Source organism: Balaenoptera musculus, chromosome 9 (assembly GCF_009873245.2).
Source record: "Balaenoptera musculus isolate JJ_BM4_2016_0621 chromosome 9, mBalMus1.pri.v3, whole genome shotgun sequence".
NCBI lineage: Eukaryota > Metazoa > Chordata > Mammalia > Artiodactyla > Balaenopteridae > Balaenoptera > Balaenoptera musculus.
In genome coordinates, this window is record NC_045793.1 from 57,644,689 (window position 1) to 57,662,813 (window position 18,125).

Here is an 18,125-nt window from a genome sequence, read left to right on the forward strand (position 1 = left end):
GCAAGCATATACAGTGGAGAAAAGACAGCCTCTTCAATAAGTGGTGCTGGGAAAATTGGACAGGTACATGTAAAAGTATGAAATTAGAACACTCCCTGACACCATGCACAAAAATAAACTCAAAATGGATTAAAGACCTAAGTGTAAGACAAGACACTATCAAACTCTTAGAGGAAAACATAGGCAGAACACTCTATGACATACATCACAGCAAGATTCTTTTTGACCCAGCTCCCAGAGAAATGGAAATAAGAACACAAATAAACAAATGGGACCTAATGAAACTTAAAAGCTTTTGCACAGCAAAGGAAACCATAAACAAGACCAAAAGACAACCATCAGAATGGGAGAAAATATTTGCAAATGAAGCAACTGACAAAGGATTAATCTCCAAGATTTACAAGCAGCTCATGCAGCTCAATAACAAAACAACGAACAACCCAATCCAAAAATGGGCAGAAGACCTAAATAGACAGTTCTCCAAAGAAGATATACAGATGGCCTACAGACACATGAAAGAATGCTCAACATCATTAATCATTAGAGAAATGCAAATCAAAACTACAATGAGATATCATCTCACACCGGTCAGAATGGCCATCATCAAAAAATCTAGAAACAATAAATGCTGGAGAGGATGTGGAGGAAAGGGAACACTCTTGCACTGTTGGTGGGAATGTAAATTGATACTGCCACTATGGAGAACAGTATGGAGGTTCCTTAAAAAACTACAAATAGAACTACCATACGACCCAGCAATCCCAATACTGGGCATATACCCTGAGAAAACCATAGGTCAAAAAGAGTCATGTACCAAAATGTTCATTGCAGCTCTATTTACAATAGCCAGGACATGGAAGCAACCTAAATGTCCATCGACAGATGAATGGATAAAGAAGATGTGGCACATATATACAATGGAATATTACTCAGCCATAAAAAGAAATGAAATGGAGGTATTTGTAATGAGGTGGATGGAGTTAGAGTCTGTCATACAGAGTGAAGTAAGTCAGAAAGAGAAAAACAAATACAGTATGCTAACACATATATACGGAATCTAAGGGAAAAAAAAAAAAAGGCCATGAAGAACCTAGTGGCAAGACGGAATAAAGACACAGACCTACTAGAGAATGGACTTGAGGATATGGGGAGGGGGTGGGGTGAGATGTGACAGGGTAAGAGAGTGTCATGGACATATATACACTACCAAATGTAAAATAGATAACTAGTGGGAAGCAGCCGCATAGCACAGGGAGATCAGCTCGGTGCTTTGTGACCACCTAGAGGGGTGGGATGGGGAGGGTGGGAGGGAGGGAGATGCAATAGGGAAGAGAAATGGGAACATATTGTATATGTATAACTGATTCACTTTGTTATAAAGCAGAAGCTAACACACCATTGTAAGGCAATTATACTTCAATAAAGATGTTAAAAAAAAAAAAAAAAGAAACAAAATAAAAGAACTGCATTACAAAAAAAAAAAAAAAAAGAACTACCATACGACCCAGCAATCCCATTACTGGGCATATACCCCGAGAACACCATAATTCAAAAAGAGTCATGTACCACAATGTTCACTGCGGCACTATTTACAATAGCCAGGACATGGAAGCAACCTAAGTGTCCATCGACAGATGAATGGATAAAGAAGATGTGGCACATATATACAATGGAATATTACTCAGCCATAAAAGGAAACAAAATTGAATTATTTGTGGTGAGGTGGATGGACCTAGAGTCTGTCATACAGAGTGAAGTAAGTCAGAAAGAGAAAAACAAATACCGTATGCTAATACATATATATGGAATCTAAAAAAAAAAAATGGTTCTGATGAACCTAGGGGCAGGACAAGAATAAAGACGCAGACGTAGAGAATGGACTTGAGGACACGGGGAGGGGGAAAGGAAGCTGGGATGAAGTGAGAGAGTAGCATTGACATATATACACTACCAAATGTAAAATAGATAGCTAGTGGGAAGCAGCTGCATAGCACAGGGAGATTAGCTCTGTGCTTTGTGTCCACCTAGAGGGGTGGGATAGGAGGGTGGGAGGGAGACACAAGAGGGAGGAGATATGGGGATATATGTTTATGTATAGCTGATTCACTTTGTTATACAGCAGAAACTAACACAACAATGTAAAGCAATTATACTCCAATAAAGATGTTAAAAAAAAATTGATAGATGGTTACCAAGCCCCAGGAGACCTTATCAGAAGACCTGTTGAAATACATTTCCACTTGGTTTACTACTTTTCTCTTCTGCTATGTTAGTAACTGACTCCTACTCTATGCCAGGAACAACGAGCTAGGCCTAGGTGTTGCCAACTGGCCTGGTGCTCATAGCTAGGTCTTGGTTTTCACCTGTTGAACGTAAACACTGTCATAGAACAGCAACATGAGACAAGGCCACTTTCTGACCATAAAGGATCAAGACAATGACTAGGAAATTATGCCTGAACACAGACAAAACATGAATATTGTCCATGCCACAAATTACCAATCATCCCGCTTCCCAACTAAGCAACTGCTGTGCTTCTTTGGCAATTGCAGCTTTATTCTCAATCTAGTCTGTCCTTCCTATAGAGAAAATTTATTGAGGTACCTAATCATAGAATTATCCCTGCTTTCCGACAGCAGCCAATCTAGAATGAACTCCAACTTCCCCAGAGCCTCCCCTAAATCACCCAATCAAGACCCAAATCCTATAACAGTTTCTTTCTAATGCCCTCTTACTGAGATGCCCTTTGGTCTCCCCAGAGTGAGTGCGAGCCCTTGCTATAACAAGTAATAAACCCAACTTACAACTACTGTGTTCCCAGTGGCCTTTGGCTAGAGAGTGTTGACACAATGTCAAAAAAGAAAAAAAAAGGTGTTCTTCACAAACATATACACACACCCCAGATTTATGTTTTCATTTTTGCTTGGGAGGTCAGACATGAGTCCATAGTCACAGACCCTATTGCTATTATCCCTGCTAAGGATCCCGAATGGCCCACTGGCTTTCCTATCAGCCTCCTCTCACCGCTGCATGGGGGTAGCTCTGTTCATGCTGGTCCAAGCACTAGTGCTGTAAATTGGGGCAGAGTCTACACTACACTGGCCTCATGTCCCTCAGCACGAGTCTTGTGTTTGTGCTGCTGCCACTGAATCCAATGGCGTTTGAAATGGCATAAGGAAACTACTTTGCTTGTGGCGACTGTGGTGTCTGGCTTTGGGAGAGCAATTCTTTTCTCGAGTCATGGGCAAGACTGGCTCATGAGCTGAGGCCAGGGGTGGGATAGAGATAAAAGCTTTTCTCTCCTCTGCAGAACCCAGTTAGAACCAGACTCACTGAACCAGACCCAGCATTACAAATACTGTATTCATATGTAGCTTGATATATTCATTTAGTTTCAGGGAACATCAGGGTTTTCTTGGCCCTGGATTCTATTTGCACTTAAAGCCTATGATTTTTTTTTCTTTTTTTTTTTTTTTTTGGCTACCAGTTTACATACTAACTGTTGCCTCTTACATTGTAATGGCCTTTCTCTTTCCATTTAATTCAATAAATACTTATTTAGCATCCACCACAGAGCTGTGGAGAATACAGAAATGAATCAAATACAGCTCTGATCTTAAGAAGTATATAAGCTAGAAAGTATCAGGCATGTACATAAGTTACTGGGCATCACTCTTTTAGTCAACAAATATTTCTTAAGCACCTCCTCAATGCCAGGCACTGTACTGTAAGTTGCATGTTGATAAATGCTGTGAGTCTACGTGCTGCAACGATGGTGTTCAAAGGATAATAATCTATTTTATAAGCACCTTTGACATGCAAGTACTGAAGCAAGAACTTTTACCTGAATATCTCCCTTGAGCCTCAGAAGAACCCTTTGAGACTGATATTGTTATCACTCTCTCTTGCAGGTGAGATAGCTGTGGTCGTGGTACAACTTGCTAAGATCCCAGGGCTAGTTAAGTACTGGAGCCAGGAGTCAGACCCAGACGGTCTGCCTTTGGATCTGTGCCCTTCACAAATACTTACAACTTGTGTTTTGTTATTCTTTTGGTCTACAGCTTTTTAGGATGTTGCTGATCTCTGAGAACTTCTGCTTTGGGGAAGTTTAGAAAAATTATAACGCAACCAGACATTTTAGAAGGCGTCTGAACTTTTTCCTGCTGCTGCTTCACATGGGAGCACGTGGGAATACATAGGCACCAAAACAGAGCCTCGAGTCTGAGGCTATGACTGTACCGCCGTTGTTCTATGCATTCTGTACAGTCTTGGGAGGTTATTTTTAATGCAGCGTGCCAGAGTGGCATGTTGCAAGATCCATAGTAACCGGCTAACAGTAACAGCACGGCCTGCCAAGTAGAAGGTCTGTAAATCAGTCATAAACACGGTTACAAAATCCGGCCGGCGTCGTGTTCATGAGGGAGTGTCCGTGGAGGAGGCGCGATTCCCGCACAGTTTCGTGGGATCGCCTCGAAATCCCAGGGGAGCAAAGAGCTCCTGCGGTAAGCTTTTTTTTTTTTAAGGGGAAAAAAGTGAGAAAGAGGCTTCCCGTAACTTTATTCTAATAGGGAACTCTTCCCCATGTGTTCAGGTAGCTCCGAGAAGCTAAGGAAAAGATGCTCAGAGAAACAAATGTTTCAGATACCAAGTGCTCTCCTTTCTCACGTTTTTAATATTTTTGGAATCATTCCTTTTCCACTACCACAGCCCACGTTCAGGCCTTCATAACTCTAGGCACTGAGAAGCCTCAGTGCTTTTATCTCTCCTCCCCCAAGTCTACTGAATTCACTGCAGTGAAAATCGCCCCAGGCAGGATTTTGGACCTCGTACTCTTTGAGTGAGAAGTTTACAAGGAGCTCCCAAGTGCTACCAGACCAAATAAAAGCCACACTTAGAAACACTTGGGGCTTTTTCCTATGATAGACTGACAGCAAATCCTGTGAGGAAACACTTGGGGCTTTTTCCTATGATAGACTGACAGCAAATCCTGTGAGGGAACAAGACGCTTTACTTGGGGTTGGAGAATCATGAGGCTTTAGGATAAGGACTTTCCTAACAGGCAATGGGTACATCATCAAGGAACACTAACAAGCAGTGTGTCACCTTTGAAACGTCAGAGAAATCACCTTTACATATTTGGCTCCCTGCTGTTACAGAAAATCTGGGCATGGGGAGCAGGCCATTCATTACCAACACAGGGTATTACACAAGTATAAAATACACCACGGGCCGGAAACTGGAGCATCGATAACTTGATAACTTAAGGCTCGATAAAAGATTTAATCTGTGCCTGCAGCAGTGGATTTCAGGGCCCTTCCCCAATCACCTAGGACCATTCACATCATACCTACTCTTTTCACTTGACTTTGCAAGTGGCTGGTTCCCTCCTTGCTTACAAATCACCTGTTTACAAATCTCTGTCCTCTTGGAGAGGGAGGTGTTGGGTCGGGGTAGGAGAGGACTGAAGGAAACTGAAAGGAAAACTTTTTGAGCAATGCCACCTGAAGAGCAATTAAATGAGATAAAACCCTTCTGCCTATATAACCTAAGTTATTGGGAAGATATGATTTAAGCTTCTAACGTTACAGAAACAATCGGTACTGGTAAAACGAGGTGTGGCTGTGTAACCGGAAAAGCTAGAGATAAGTTGAAGCAGAAAGCTCTTTCCAAGGTGCCTGCTCAGGACGCCTACCTTGGCTGGGAATTCCCCACTTCAGATTTTCCCCCGGAATGAGATTCTTGTTGAACAGAAGGGAGTTATGAAACTGATTTTTCTCTGTTTACTGTGAAGGTTTTAATTTCAGGGACTTTGATACTTTGGGCACTTTCTTTTCTTCTTTTTTTCCATCACGATGATACATCACATAAAATTTATCTTTTTCACCATTTTTAAAGTATACAATTCAGTGGCGTTAAATACATTCACAATGTTGTGCAACCATCACCACTATTCACTTCCAAAACTTTTTCATCTTCCCAAACAGAAACTCTTTGTCCATCAAACAACAATTCCTCATTTCCACTTCCCCCCAGCCCCTGGTAACCTCTATTCTGCTTTCTGTCTCTATGAATTGGCCTATTCTAGGTACCTCATATAAGTGGAATCATGCAGTATTTGTCCCTTTGTGTCTGGCTTATTTTCTCAGCACTATGTCTTCAATGTTCATCCTACGTTTTGACATGTATCAGAGTTTCGTTCCTTTCTAAGGCTAAATAATATTCCATTGCATGTGTAAACCACATTTTGATTATCCATTCATTGTTGATGGAGATTTGGGTTGTTTCTACCATTTGGCTGTCATGAATAATGCTGCCACGAACATTAGTGTACAAGTATCTGAGTCCTTGCTTTCGATTCCTTTGGGTACATACTCAGAAGTGAAATTGTTGTATCAAATGGCAATTCTATGCTAAACTTTTCAAGGAAGTTTGGGCACTTTTAAAGAGAGTATAAATCACATTGGCAAACCCAAATGAGAAGTGTCAATTGGATTTAGGAAAAAAAGAAAAGTGATTGGTGACCCTGATGTGAGCAGTTTGGGTGGAGGTGGGGAGACCGAAGCCAGATTGGAGTGGGTTGGCATGTGAATGGGAGGTAAGCCAAAATGGCCATTTGCTCAACTCTTGTGAGAATTTGGACTCACAAGAGCTGAAAAAATGGGAGAAAGTTAAGGTGATAGTTGGAGGAACAAAGTTGAGAATAGGCTTTTTAAAGTAGGAGAATCTTGAGCATTTTGAGGGCTCGTGGGAGATAGGAACCAGGGTGGTGATAATCAGCAGACGTCTCTGAGAAGGCAGGAGAGGGCAGCGGTGGGAGTTGCCTCGGCCTGCACTAAGGATCTATTTCTGTATAATGAGAGAGAGAACACAGGACAGCTTCTGGTGCAACTAAGTTTAATCTTTCAAAGATATTTTTTGATTTTGGCATTGAGGGTGAAGACAAAGTGAAACACTACCTGGCTTTTACTATGACTGGTACAGTAGAGGAGGGAAGGTTTGAACCCCCAAACCAAAAATAGGGCAGAAAATGCTAATGTCACAAGGGAAAGATAGAGAGATGGTACTATGACTTTCAGCAGAGGAAGAAAGTACTTCCAGCCATGGAGGAGGACCAATAATAAGGGAAGCCTTCACTATAGCGTAAACTATTTGGGATGGGATTTGAGATCTAGATAGGCATTGACAGCTAGCAAAGTGAGGCAAAGGCCGTGTTTCCCAAACTGTTCTACATGATACTTAGATATTCTATAGGAAATGAGTATGGTGGTCAAATTAATTTAAAAAGTGCTACAGATAGGAAAACCATACTGTATGACATGAGGCATTTTTAAAACTAAAAGAGATGATATTAATTATGCTGGGCAACAGGTGTGTATTGGAACTGTCCCAGGCAAACTAGGATAAGTGGTTACCCTCATTCAATACCATAATCCCCTTTTGGAGACTTAAATGAACATTAGGATTTTAAAAGGCTCTGAGAAGTACTCTAGTAAAGAAATTTGTTTTATACTGGTTACTCTAGCATTTCCCAAATTTATTTTACCATGGCACCCTGACCCTGCTTTTATTCCCCTCAGAGGAGCACATTTTAGCACCTAATAAGTGCTTCCAAAGCAGAAAAGTGAAAGATGTGGGAGTTGGGAGGATTTGGTCAGGCATACAGAGAGCAGTTGAAGATGAAATTAGAAGGGTGAATTGAGCCACATCCGAGAGGACTTTGAGGGCGAGAGTTCGAACTTGTACTTGATGACGAAAGTGATAAAAGGCATTTCTCACAGCAGCACACAGAATATGTACCTATAACTTGAAAAGCATTTCAAAGAATCATGACTTTCAGAAGGGTAAAATGGTGTACTTTTCCTTGCTTTCCTATTTCTGTTCCTTCCTGAATCTCTGACATTAGGGGAGACGAAAAACTCCACTATAAGGACTTTCCTCAGTTCGTGAGACATTAAACTCATGAGTTGTTAAACTCCTATCTGAACTCATATCTTCTTCTCTCACTCTAGTTTCCTTTGTGAGGTCTAAAGGATAAAGAGATGGAAGAATGCTGGGTTTTGAAAAGGAAAGTCATCTCAATTCTGTTTGCTACTGTGGGTGCTATACTCCAAGATATAGATTTGAATACAAAGAGTTTGCCTGGCTAGAGTGGCGTCGTAAGAAAACAAACATCAGTGATTATCATTACTTGACCACAGTTAGACTTCTTAACCAGGGGTCACATATCTGGCAACCTGATTTATCCGACAAGACGGAAAAGAAGCAGGAATAGTTCAAAATAAACTCCTCGAGAGGCTACAGCCTACAGCACAAACTCTACACATATTAGGAGCCACAGACAATTCTCAGAAACTCCCCTCACTCATTTGCACACACTTCCAGTAAATTTAGTAATCCAGATTTCTAGCACACAGTAAATTTGACAGCAAATTAAAAGGGAAGGAAAAATTGACAGGGGTCAGTACATTTAAGTGAAAAGGGGAAGTGTAATACTATAAAAATTCAATAAGGGCTTCCCTGGTGGCGCAGTGGTTGAGAGTCTGCCTGCCAATGCAGGGGACACGGTTTCGAGCCCTGGTCTGGGAAGATCCCACATGCCGCGGAGCAACTAAGCCCGTGAGCCACAACTACTGAGCCTGCGCATCTGGACCCTGTGCTCCCAACAAGAGAGGCCACGATAGTGAGAGGCCCGTGCACCGCGATGAAGAGTGGCCCCCGCTTGCCGCAACTGGAGAAAGCCCTCGCACAGAAACGAAGACCCAACACAGCCATAAATAAATAAATTAATTAATTAATTTTTTAAAAAAAAGATAAAAGTAACTTATCTTGTTTAAAAAAAAAATTCAATAAAAGGACTAACATGGTGTAAAGTTCTGAAGGCATTTTAGAGGTAAAAACTCAACTCAAATCTCAACTGTGCCTCTGAGGATACCATTTGGTTATACCATAGAATAATGCTTACTTATAAGGATTATTTTGATTCATCAAAGGATGTTTAAGAATGTTCCATTACCCTGTTTAAGATGGTAAGAAAGCATTTAAGACATTTTAGAAATATTTCAATCCAAAATGTTGTGATTTTACAAGTTTGGTCAATAAAGTTATCTGTTATCTGGGGGAGTCATTGTGTAAATCTGATATTCCTCCAAGTGCTGCTTCCTTGAGAAAGAAGTTCATTGGCAATTTTTTTCCCAACCATATTTCAACATCAATTATTAATCCTGTAGGTTGAAAGAAGATCAACATGGCAACAAAATGTTTTGATAACAGCCTCTTGTGATTTGAAGATTAAAGAAATCATTAAATTAAATTACTCCACAGTCAAATGTTTATGACTGTTTAAAGTTGGCCAGCCAGTGGCACTCTGTAAAGGAACACTGACTGAATTATGTCATAAAATACAGCAGCTAAACTCTATCTTATCACTAAAAAGCCACTTGTGGTTCTTATATGGGGATGCTGGCTGTTCAGGGTGGCCGAGGACTATCCTGTGTGTAAAGCAGCAGCTGTGGGCATTGTAACAGCTGCCCTCCAGGAAGGAGAGAGCCAAGGGTGCAGTTACAGGGACCTATTTTTTTTCTCCTTAATATTTGATTTGGAGTGTTTTGCCTACTACAAAGACACTTGGCAATTTTTAACCTCATCAAAAAGTGGGGGGAAAAAACAGATAAAGGTGCCCTTAAAGGTAAACATGAGTAGAGTTCAGAAGCTCTGAAAAATTATCATGATTTAATGCTAAGTTTGCCACTGTTGAAAATAATAAAGTACAGTTTACAGTATATGGCCATCGTCCTTATTTCTTGGCAGACGACAGCATTGCCACTTTTCATTCCAAATTGAGCTAGACAGCTGAAGACTAAATCACTATGAGAAAAGTACATTTCCTCTCAGATAATGTGAGCATGCTAAGATTTATCAGTCTCTTGTCTCATAATTTAATGAGGTTTGCTTTTATCCATTCTTTCTTTATCAGAAATATAGATGGATTTCTTAAAAACAAACACAACAAAAAATAAACCTGTCTCTAATATATTAGCAAACTCTGGGAATTAAAAAAAAAAACTAGCTATGAACATCTACTTTAAAAGATGTAGTACACTCTATTGACTGGTAACTTAAATAGGAAAAACAAACAAACAAACAAACAAGCCTTCTTGTGTGGCTTAGGGGCATTATGGCTGCCATTCCATGAGAGAGGTTGTGAAGGACACAAAATTTGTCTAGTTTGTAGAGTACGACTTTTAAAAACTAATAAAATTTTATGGTTTGAAGAAATTTCCATGTGTGATCCTAGAGCAGCACTGGCATTGCCTAGGAGCCTGATAGGATTGCAAATTCATGAATCTCATCACCCCAGGACACCTGAATCTGAATCTCTAAGGGTGGTGTTCAGGAATCTGTTTTATGAAGCTCTCCCAGGTGATTCCAATGCGTACTGAAGTTTGAGATTTCTCGGACATCACAGAGTATCACTGAACCTACATGAAATGTACAGAGGGAAATTCACTACCTTCCAAGGCAACCCATTTTAGAGTGGGACAGCTTTGATTTTTTTTTTTTTTGAGATGAATCTTCTGAGTACTGAGCTGATATCTATGTCCCTGAATCTCTCTTCTGTGGTCCTAATTCTACTCATTTGGAGTCACACAAACAAGCCCAGTCTGTTTTCCTTTGTTGGGATGTGAGATAGCCCTGTATGAAGGTTAACAGCACAGACAGGTTCTGGGTTTGTATGCTGATTCTATCATTAATGCATGTGTGACTGCGGGCAAGTTATCTGACCTCTCTGAGCTTCAGTTTCCTTTTCTGTAAATGGAGATAATATTAGTATCTCTCTTATAGGGTTGTGGTAGGATTATTGAGATAATGCATATACTTAGCATGGAGTGAGCACTCAATAAATGGTAGCTGCTTATGATTATTATTCTAAGTAATGACATTAAAAACTTTTAAGAACAGCTATCATGTTCCTGAGTCTTGTTTCTTTCTAAGCTAGATGGCCCCAATTCTCTTCACCATCCATATTATGAAGTGATTTTTTGATTTCCTCACCATTCAGACTGCTTTCCTCAAAATACCCTTTAGTCTCTATTTTGATGTCCTTACCAAAGTATGGCTGTATATTCCAGATCACATCTGATCTCTGCATTGTTGAACACTACTACGGCCTCTTTATTTTAAATACTCTTCTTCTGTAAATGTAGCCAAACTTGGGTATTTGACAGTTGTTTCATCCTATGGACTCATATTGACCTTGCTTTCAACTAAAACACTGAAGTCTCTTAAAATAAACATAATTTTTAATTATACAAGTGATACACATTCAATAAGCAAAAGGAAAAAATAATGTCACCAGTATTCATAACACAGAGATAACTATGGTTAAAATTTTGGTATGTACCTTTCTAGACTGTAAAGGTATGTTAGGTAGTGAATTTTTTTGGAACATAGCAAGAGCATAAACTTTGAAATACTAGGTAGCTGTGTAACATTTGAAAAGTTGTATGATTTCTCCTAATCCCATTCGTCACTGGTAAAATGAAAATAATAGCATCTACCTTATTAGTTGTTGTGAGATTTAAATGAAGTATTGTTTGTAAACCACAAAACAAGATTTCAGAAAATGGTATTCTATTATCATCATAATTAATGAATTACATGTATATTTTACAAAAAAATAGAGTTATACCTTCTGATTTATCACTTTTTTTCAAATGATATATTGTGAACAGCTTTCTTTTTTTAAATTTTATTTATTTTATTTTTATTTTTATTTTTGGCTGCGTTGGGTCTTCATTGCTGCACGCGGGCTTTCTCTAGTTATGGCGAGCGGGGGCTGCTCTTGGTTGCGGTGCGTGGGCTTCTCATTGTGGTGGCTTCTCTTGTTGTAGAGCACAGGCTCTAGGCGCGTGAGCTTCAGTAGTTGCGGTACACGGGCTCAGTAGTTGTGGCTCGTGGGCTCTAGAGCGCAGGCTCAGTAGTTGTGGCGCACGGGCTTAGTTGCTCCGCGGCATGTGGGATCTTCCTGGATCAGGGCTTGAACCCGTGTCCCCTGCATTGGCAGGCAAGTTCTTCACCACTGCGCCACCAGGGAAGCCCCGTGAACAGCTTTCTATTTCAGTAAGTTTATTTTTTTCTACCTTTTATTTTGGAACTATTATAAACTCACAAATGTTGGCAAGGATGTGGAGAAAAGGGAACCCTCCTACATTGTTGGTGGGAATGTAAATTGTTGCAGTCACTGTGGAAAACAGTATGGAGGTTTCTCAAAAAATTAAAAATATAACTACCATATGATCCAGCAGTCCCACTTCTGGGTATATGTCTGAAGAAATGAAATCAGGATCTCAAAGAGATATCTGCACCCCTATGTTCATTGCAGTATTATTCACAATAGCGAAGACATGGAAACAACCTAACTGTACAGCAATGAATAAATGGATAAAGAAACTCTGAGATGAATGAATAAAGAAAATGGAATATCATTCATCCATAAAAAAGAAGGAAATCCTACTTTTTGTGACAACATGGAAGGACCTTGAGGGCCTTATGCTAAGTGAAATAAGTCAGACAGAGAAAAACATTGTACGTTTTCATTTATATGTGGAATCTAAAAGAGCCAACCTCACAGAAATAGGAGAATAGAATGGTGGTTGTGGGAAAATGTTGGTCAAAGGGTACAAACTTCCAGTTACAGATGAATTAAGTTCTGAGGATCTAATGTACACCATGGTGACTATAGTTAATACCATAATATATATTTGAAAGTTGTTGAGAGTAAATTGTAAATGTTATCACCACAAAAAAGAAAAAAAATGGTCATTATATGAGGTGACAGATGTTAACTAATTAATGAGGTAATAATTTCACAATTGTATCATCTATTTGCACACCTTAATTATGCATTATATGTCAATAATATTTCAATAAAGCTGGAAAAAATAAATGCTATGATTAATGCTCCAGTAGCTACACACTTATGTGCATCCTTAATTATTTAATTAAGAAAATTTCTGAAAGTGTACTTATTAGGATGAAAGGTCTGCATGGTTTTATGATTTCTAATACATATTGCCAAATTGTTGCAGGACTTAACAATTCACACTTTGACATGAAGCATATAAGAATGTCTATTTCTTTTTTTTTTTTTTTGTCTTTCACAGACATATATGTAAATATAAGCATTAAAATACAATATGAAGTTAAATTATTTTTTTATTATTATGAGGCATCTTATCCATACCGCTTTTCTCCCACCATGTCTTGTAGAAACTTTATTTTTTCCTTTATATTTTTTTCTTATTAGTCATCCATTTTATACACATCAGTGTATACATGTCAATCCCAATAGCCCAATTCATCCCACCACCATCACCACCCCCCGCCACTTTCCCCCCTTGGTGTCCATACGTTTGTTCTCTACATCTGTGTTTCAATTTCTGCCCTGAAAACCGGTTCATCTGTACCATTTTTCTAGGTTCCACATATATGCGTTAATATACGATGTTTGTTTTGCTCTTTCTGACTCACTTCACTCTGTATGACAGTCTCTAGATCCATCCAAGTCTCTACAAATGACCCAATTTCATTCCTTTTTATGGCTGAGTAATATTCCATTGTATATATGTACCACATCTTCTTTATCCATGTGTCTGTCGATGGGCATTTAGGTTGCTTCCATGACCTGGCTATTGTAAATAGAGCTGCAATGAACATTGGGGTGCATGTGTCTTTCTGAATTATGGTTTTCTCAAGAATGCCTATTTCTTCAAATCCTTGTCAGCATTGAGAATTACCATTCTTCCTATCTTTATCAATTTGGTAGATTGAGGGATTACTGTTTTAATTTAAATTTCTTTGAATAATAATGAGGATAAACCATTTTGTTTATGAATCATTTATATTTCTTCTTTGTATGGTTGTCAGTTCACGCCAGTTCAAGCCTGACTCTTTAAAACACACACACACACACACACACACACACACACACACTGTTCCATGCCTCTCCCATCCTGTATTTGTACACAGTGGTTTGTTTGTTTGTTTAGTGGGTCAGAGTGCAGGAACTTACATTTTCCCCTTTGTAATCATCTTGTTAAATTCAGCCAAAAGTTTCAGCCTTTTGGATCCTGATCCTCCCATCCTGTGTTTGCCGCCCTTTCTGGTTTGTTTTTAACTGCAAATCTGATAAATTTGCAAAATATCTTTTTATTCTCATCTTTCTAAAAAGTTTTAGCAGGACAGGGCTCAGCCCAGATCCTATGTGCTCCCTCGGGGACTGGCCCTGTCCTGACATCAATTGGTTAATTACATGGGTTTACAAGACTACCGCCCAGTAGACAGAGCTGCCACCACCACCATGGATGATGCTGGAATCCTGAGTGTTCAAATGTTCTCTCAGCCTTAATGGCTGATCACTGCAACTGTGCGTTGAGGTCCACTGAAGCAGGAGGATTACAAAGTTTCGATTTCTCCTTTGGCTATACACTTCTAAGAAGTTTGTGATAGTATCTCACTCATGTCTTTATGTGTCTCTGGATCCCTCCCCCAGTTTCATGTGCATAGTAGTCATTCAATGAAAGTGTATAAAATTGAATATAAACTTTCCTGGCTGCTTTGCCCACAGGGACAAATAATTCACCTCCTCTTCCCCCCACGCTTAGGCCTATCAATCCTACATCAAAGTAGCAATATATATACAGTAAAACTTCAACTAACTGGATTCCAACAGGAGAAAACTCATGTTATATACTCTATTGCTGAAAAAGGAGAGAAATTGAAGATCTACATTTTTTAAGGAGTAATTTCTTTTTTGTTTTCTGCAATTATGGATTTATAGTAAGAATTTATTACTGAGAGATGAACCTGAGGCACTGTCAGTTTCTAGGTCATAAAATAAAGATTAAATTACACCAATACACTGTAAAAAATATTTTCAAGGAGGCTTAAAGCTTAAAAATACATATCTGGTTATTCAAAGCACAGAGTCTCAAACATTCTAGTTTATGGAGGTTTACTCTGTTCTCTCTTCTCTGAAGTCCAGCTTCATTGCAGTTTCAGACCATGAGAATTTTGAATATTAGTTATTTGCCTAAGTCTAAAATCTGCATTTCTTGCTTAAGCAGTTTACAAACTGTCTCACTGAATCTTCACAAGAAAGAAATGCACAGAACCTTTTTAGAGGAAAATAATTTACATGAACTTCTAATGCTGAGGTTAATTATTTTTAATTTTATACTTATATAATATGTACAGTGATAAAACCAGATTTAAACTTATAATACTTAGAGCTCTTACTAAAATTAAAAAAGACAAATTTAGGAATCTAATACAAATAAAACTGCAAAGCAATGTAATTCAGATGAACAACATAAGCTTGATGTGATGGATGGTCTTGTTTGAACTTTGGGTTAGATGTGTAAAAAAATATCTATATTAACTTGATTCTTTTGATTTTGAGCACTATAAACCATGGTTTGAATCATTGTCATTAGTTTTCCCCTTAATCAATGATGTTGTGTTACCACTGACCCAATCATTTGAATAATGCGCCCCAAAAATAATACTAAAAAGTTTAAAAAGTTATTTTATAACAATCCTTAACTGTGGTTTGCCATTACTCTTATTGCCAACACCATACAAGATGGTAGGTACAAACCGGACCCATGGTATACCCCACTCTTTTAAATGTGGTCCTGACTGCTGTGGGTCAGTTTTTCGAGTCTGGTTTCCCCTTTATTACCATACACTGTGTGATGGCTGGGTTTTCCCACTACTTCTCTATATTTAATGACTTTGAACCTCTATTTGTGCTATTAGCCTCAAAGCCTTTCGGCTTTTCATGTGGTGAGAATGAGATTGTAAACATGAACAGAGCATGGGCACTAATATTATCTGGGGGTGGCTAGTTATCTAGATAATCTCATCAAATATTTATATTATACTTTAAAATTTTTCCTTGAAGTGAAAATTCCAAATGAAAAATTTCTAAGCAAACTTTACAGGGGTTTATCTTTTAAGAAACAATTTAACACATTTATTAAGAAGTATAATTTATATATCATACAATTCACCAATTTAAAATATAAAAATCAATGGTTTTAGTATATTCACAGATATGTGCAACCATCACCACAGTCAGTTTTAGAACATTTTAATCACCTCAGAAAGAAACCCTGTACCCTTTAGTTATCACCATTCCATTCCTGCATCTTCCCCTTTCCCCTCCACCAGCTCTAAGCATTACTTTCTGTCTCTACAGCCTTCTCTGTTCTAGACTTTCATATGAACAGAATCATACAACATGTGGTCTTTTGTGACTAGCTTTTTTCACCTAGTATAACGTTTTCAAGATTCATCCATGTTGTAGCATGTATCAGTTCTCATTCCCTTTCGTGGTTAAATAATATTCCATTGTATGGATAGTCCACATTTTGTTTATCCATTCACCAGTTGATGAACATCTGCGTTGTTTCCACTTTTTGGCTATTATGAATAATGCTGCTATAAACATTCTTGTACAAGTTTCTGTGTGGACATATGCTTCATTTCTCTTAGGTATATTCCTAGGAGTAGAATTACTAGGTTAACTGGTAACTCTATGTTTAATTGTTTGAGGAAATGGCATAATATTTTCCAAAGTGCTGCATCATTTTACATTACCACCAGCAGTGTATGAAGGCTCCCATTTCTCCATGCCCTTGCTAACTCTTCTTATTATCTGACTTTCTGATCTTAGTCATGCTAGTGGGTGTTAAGGGGAATTTCACTGTGGTTCTAATTCTCACCTAAACTGTATTCAGTGATAATTTTTGTTTCATCATTTCTTGCTCTTTTTAAAAAAAATGGAAATCATTCGTTTGTTTTTTGTATGAACATTTAAAATTTACTTATTTTAAAGTCTTCATCAGACTCTCATAAATTATTTTCATCTGGAGTAAATTGATGGTCTAATTATTTAGTCTTTCTTAGTATATTTCCTCAAATATTTTGTAATTTCAGTGTGAAGGCTCATTTTCAGTTGGAGTGGTATTTTATTACCTCCACATTGTGCTCATGTCTTCCTATCCAACAGTTCGGTGTAGTTTCACCTGGCTCACCATGTACCTCTACCTGACAAAATTTATAATGGCATTTTGAGGACTCACCCTAAAAGGCGATACTGGGGATACTGCATATTCAGTTAGTGAGCCAGCCAAAGACTTCATTGAAAGTCTGTAGACTTCACCCTGTTAAGGCATAGCCCTAGTTTGTTGGTCAGTAACAGTTTTTTCCAGTCCTCTTTCACAGGTCACAGTCATATGGTCGGAGGGGCTGATATTCAGAGGATTAAGAATGGAGCTGGAAGTGGGGAGAGAGCCCAACTGACTCTTAACTTTAAATACTGAAAATGTCATATGTCTACCAATTGCAGCTCTACTCAGAACTTTATGTTTCTTTATTGTTTTCGGTCTATAATGGTGTTTATTTTTATACCCATTTTTTCCTATTTTACTTTCCCTTTTTTATGTGGTTGGAACAGAGGGACTGTATTAAAGCGTGGACTCCCTGTATCATCTTGACTAGAAGTCTTGCTTTACTTAAGGAAGGAAAGCTGGAGGCTGGGATAATCTTGCAGCAGAAGCTAACAGTTCTCCGGGTAAGGAAAGAGAGTGAATATTTTGCTTTTGCTTTCACAGCATTTTCTCTCATTAGGTGAGAACTTTCCTTTGGAAACTCCCCTCCCCTCTGACATCAGTCAGTATGATTTGGGGTTTGGCTCATCCTACCTCCATAGCATCAGTATGATGCTCAGAGCCTAGGCCACAGTAACTGGTTCAGGAATGAGTAAATAATCCAAGTTGTCCAATGAGATCCCTCCCTGTTATTTTTCTCTCAGGAAAGAGATCTACTCTTCTTATCTCTGGTTCCTAGAATCCTCACTGATTAAATGGGGGTGAATAATAATACCTGTTTCACAGAGCGTCAGGGACTAGTCAGGTGAATCAATGCTTAAGCACAGAGCCCAGCACATGTTGGTCAGGAGCCCCATCACTGTTTTTATGAGTCCATGTAAAACTTAAAGGAGGGAGCAGTCACCTTGGACTGGGCTGGTCTAGGAGGGATTCACACAAAGTGAATTCTTT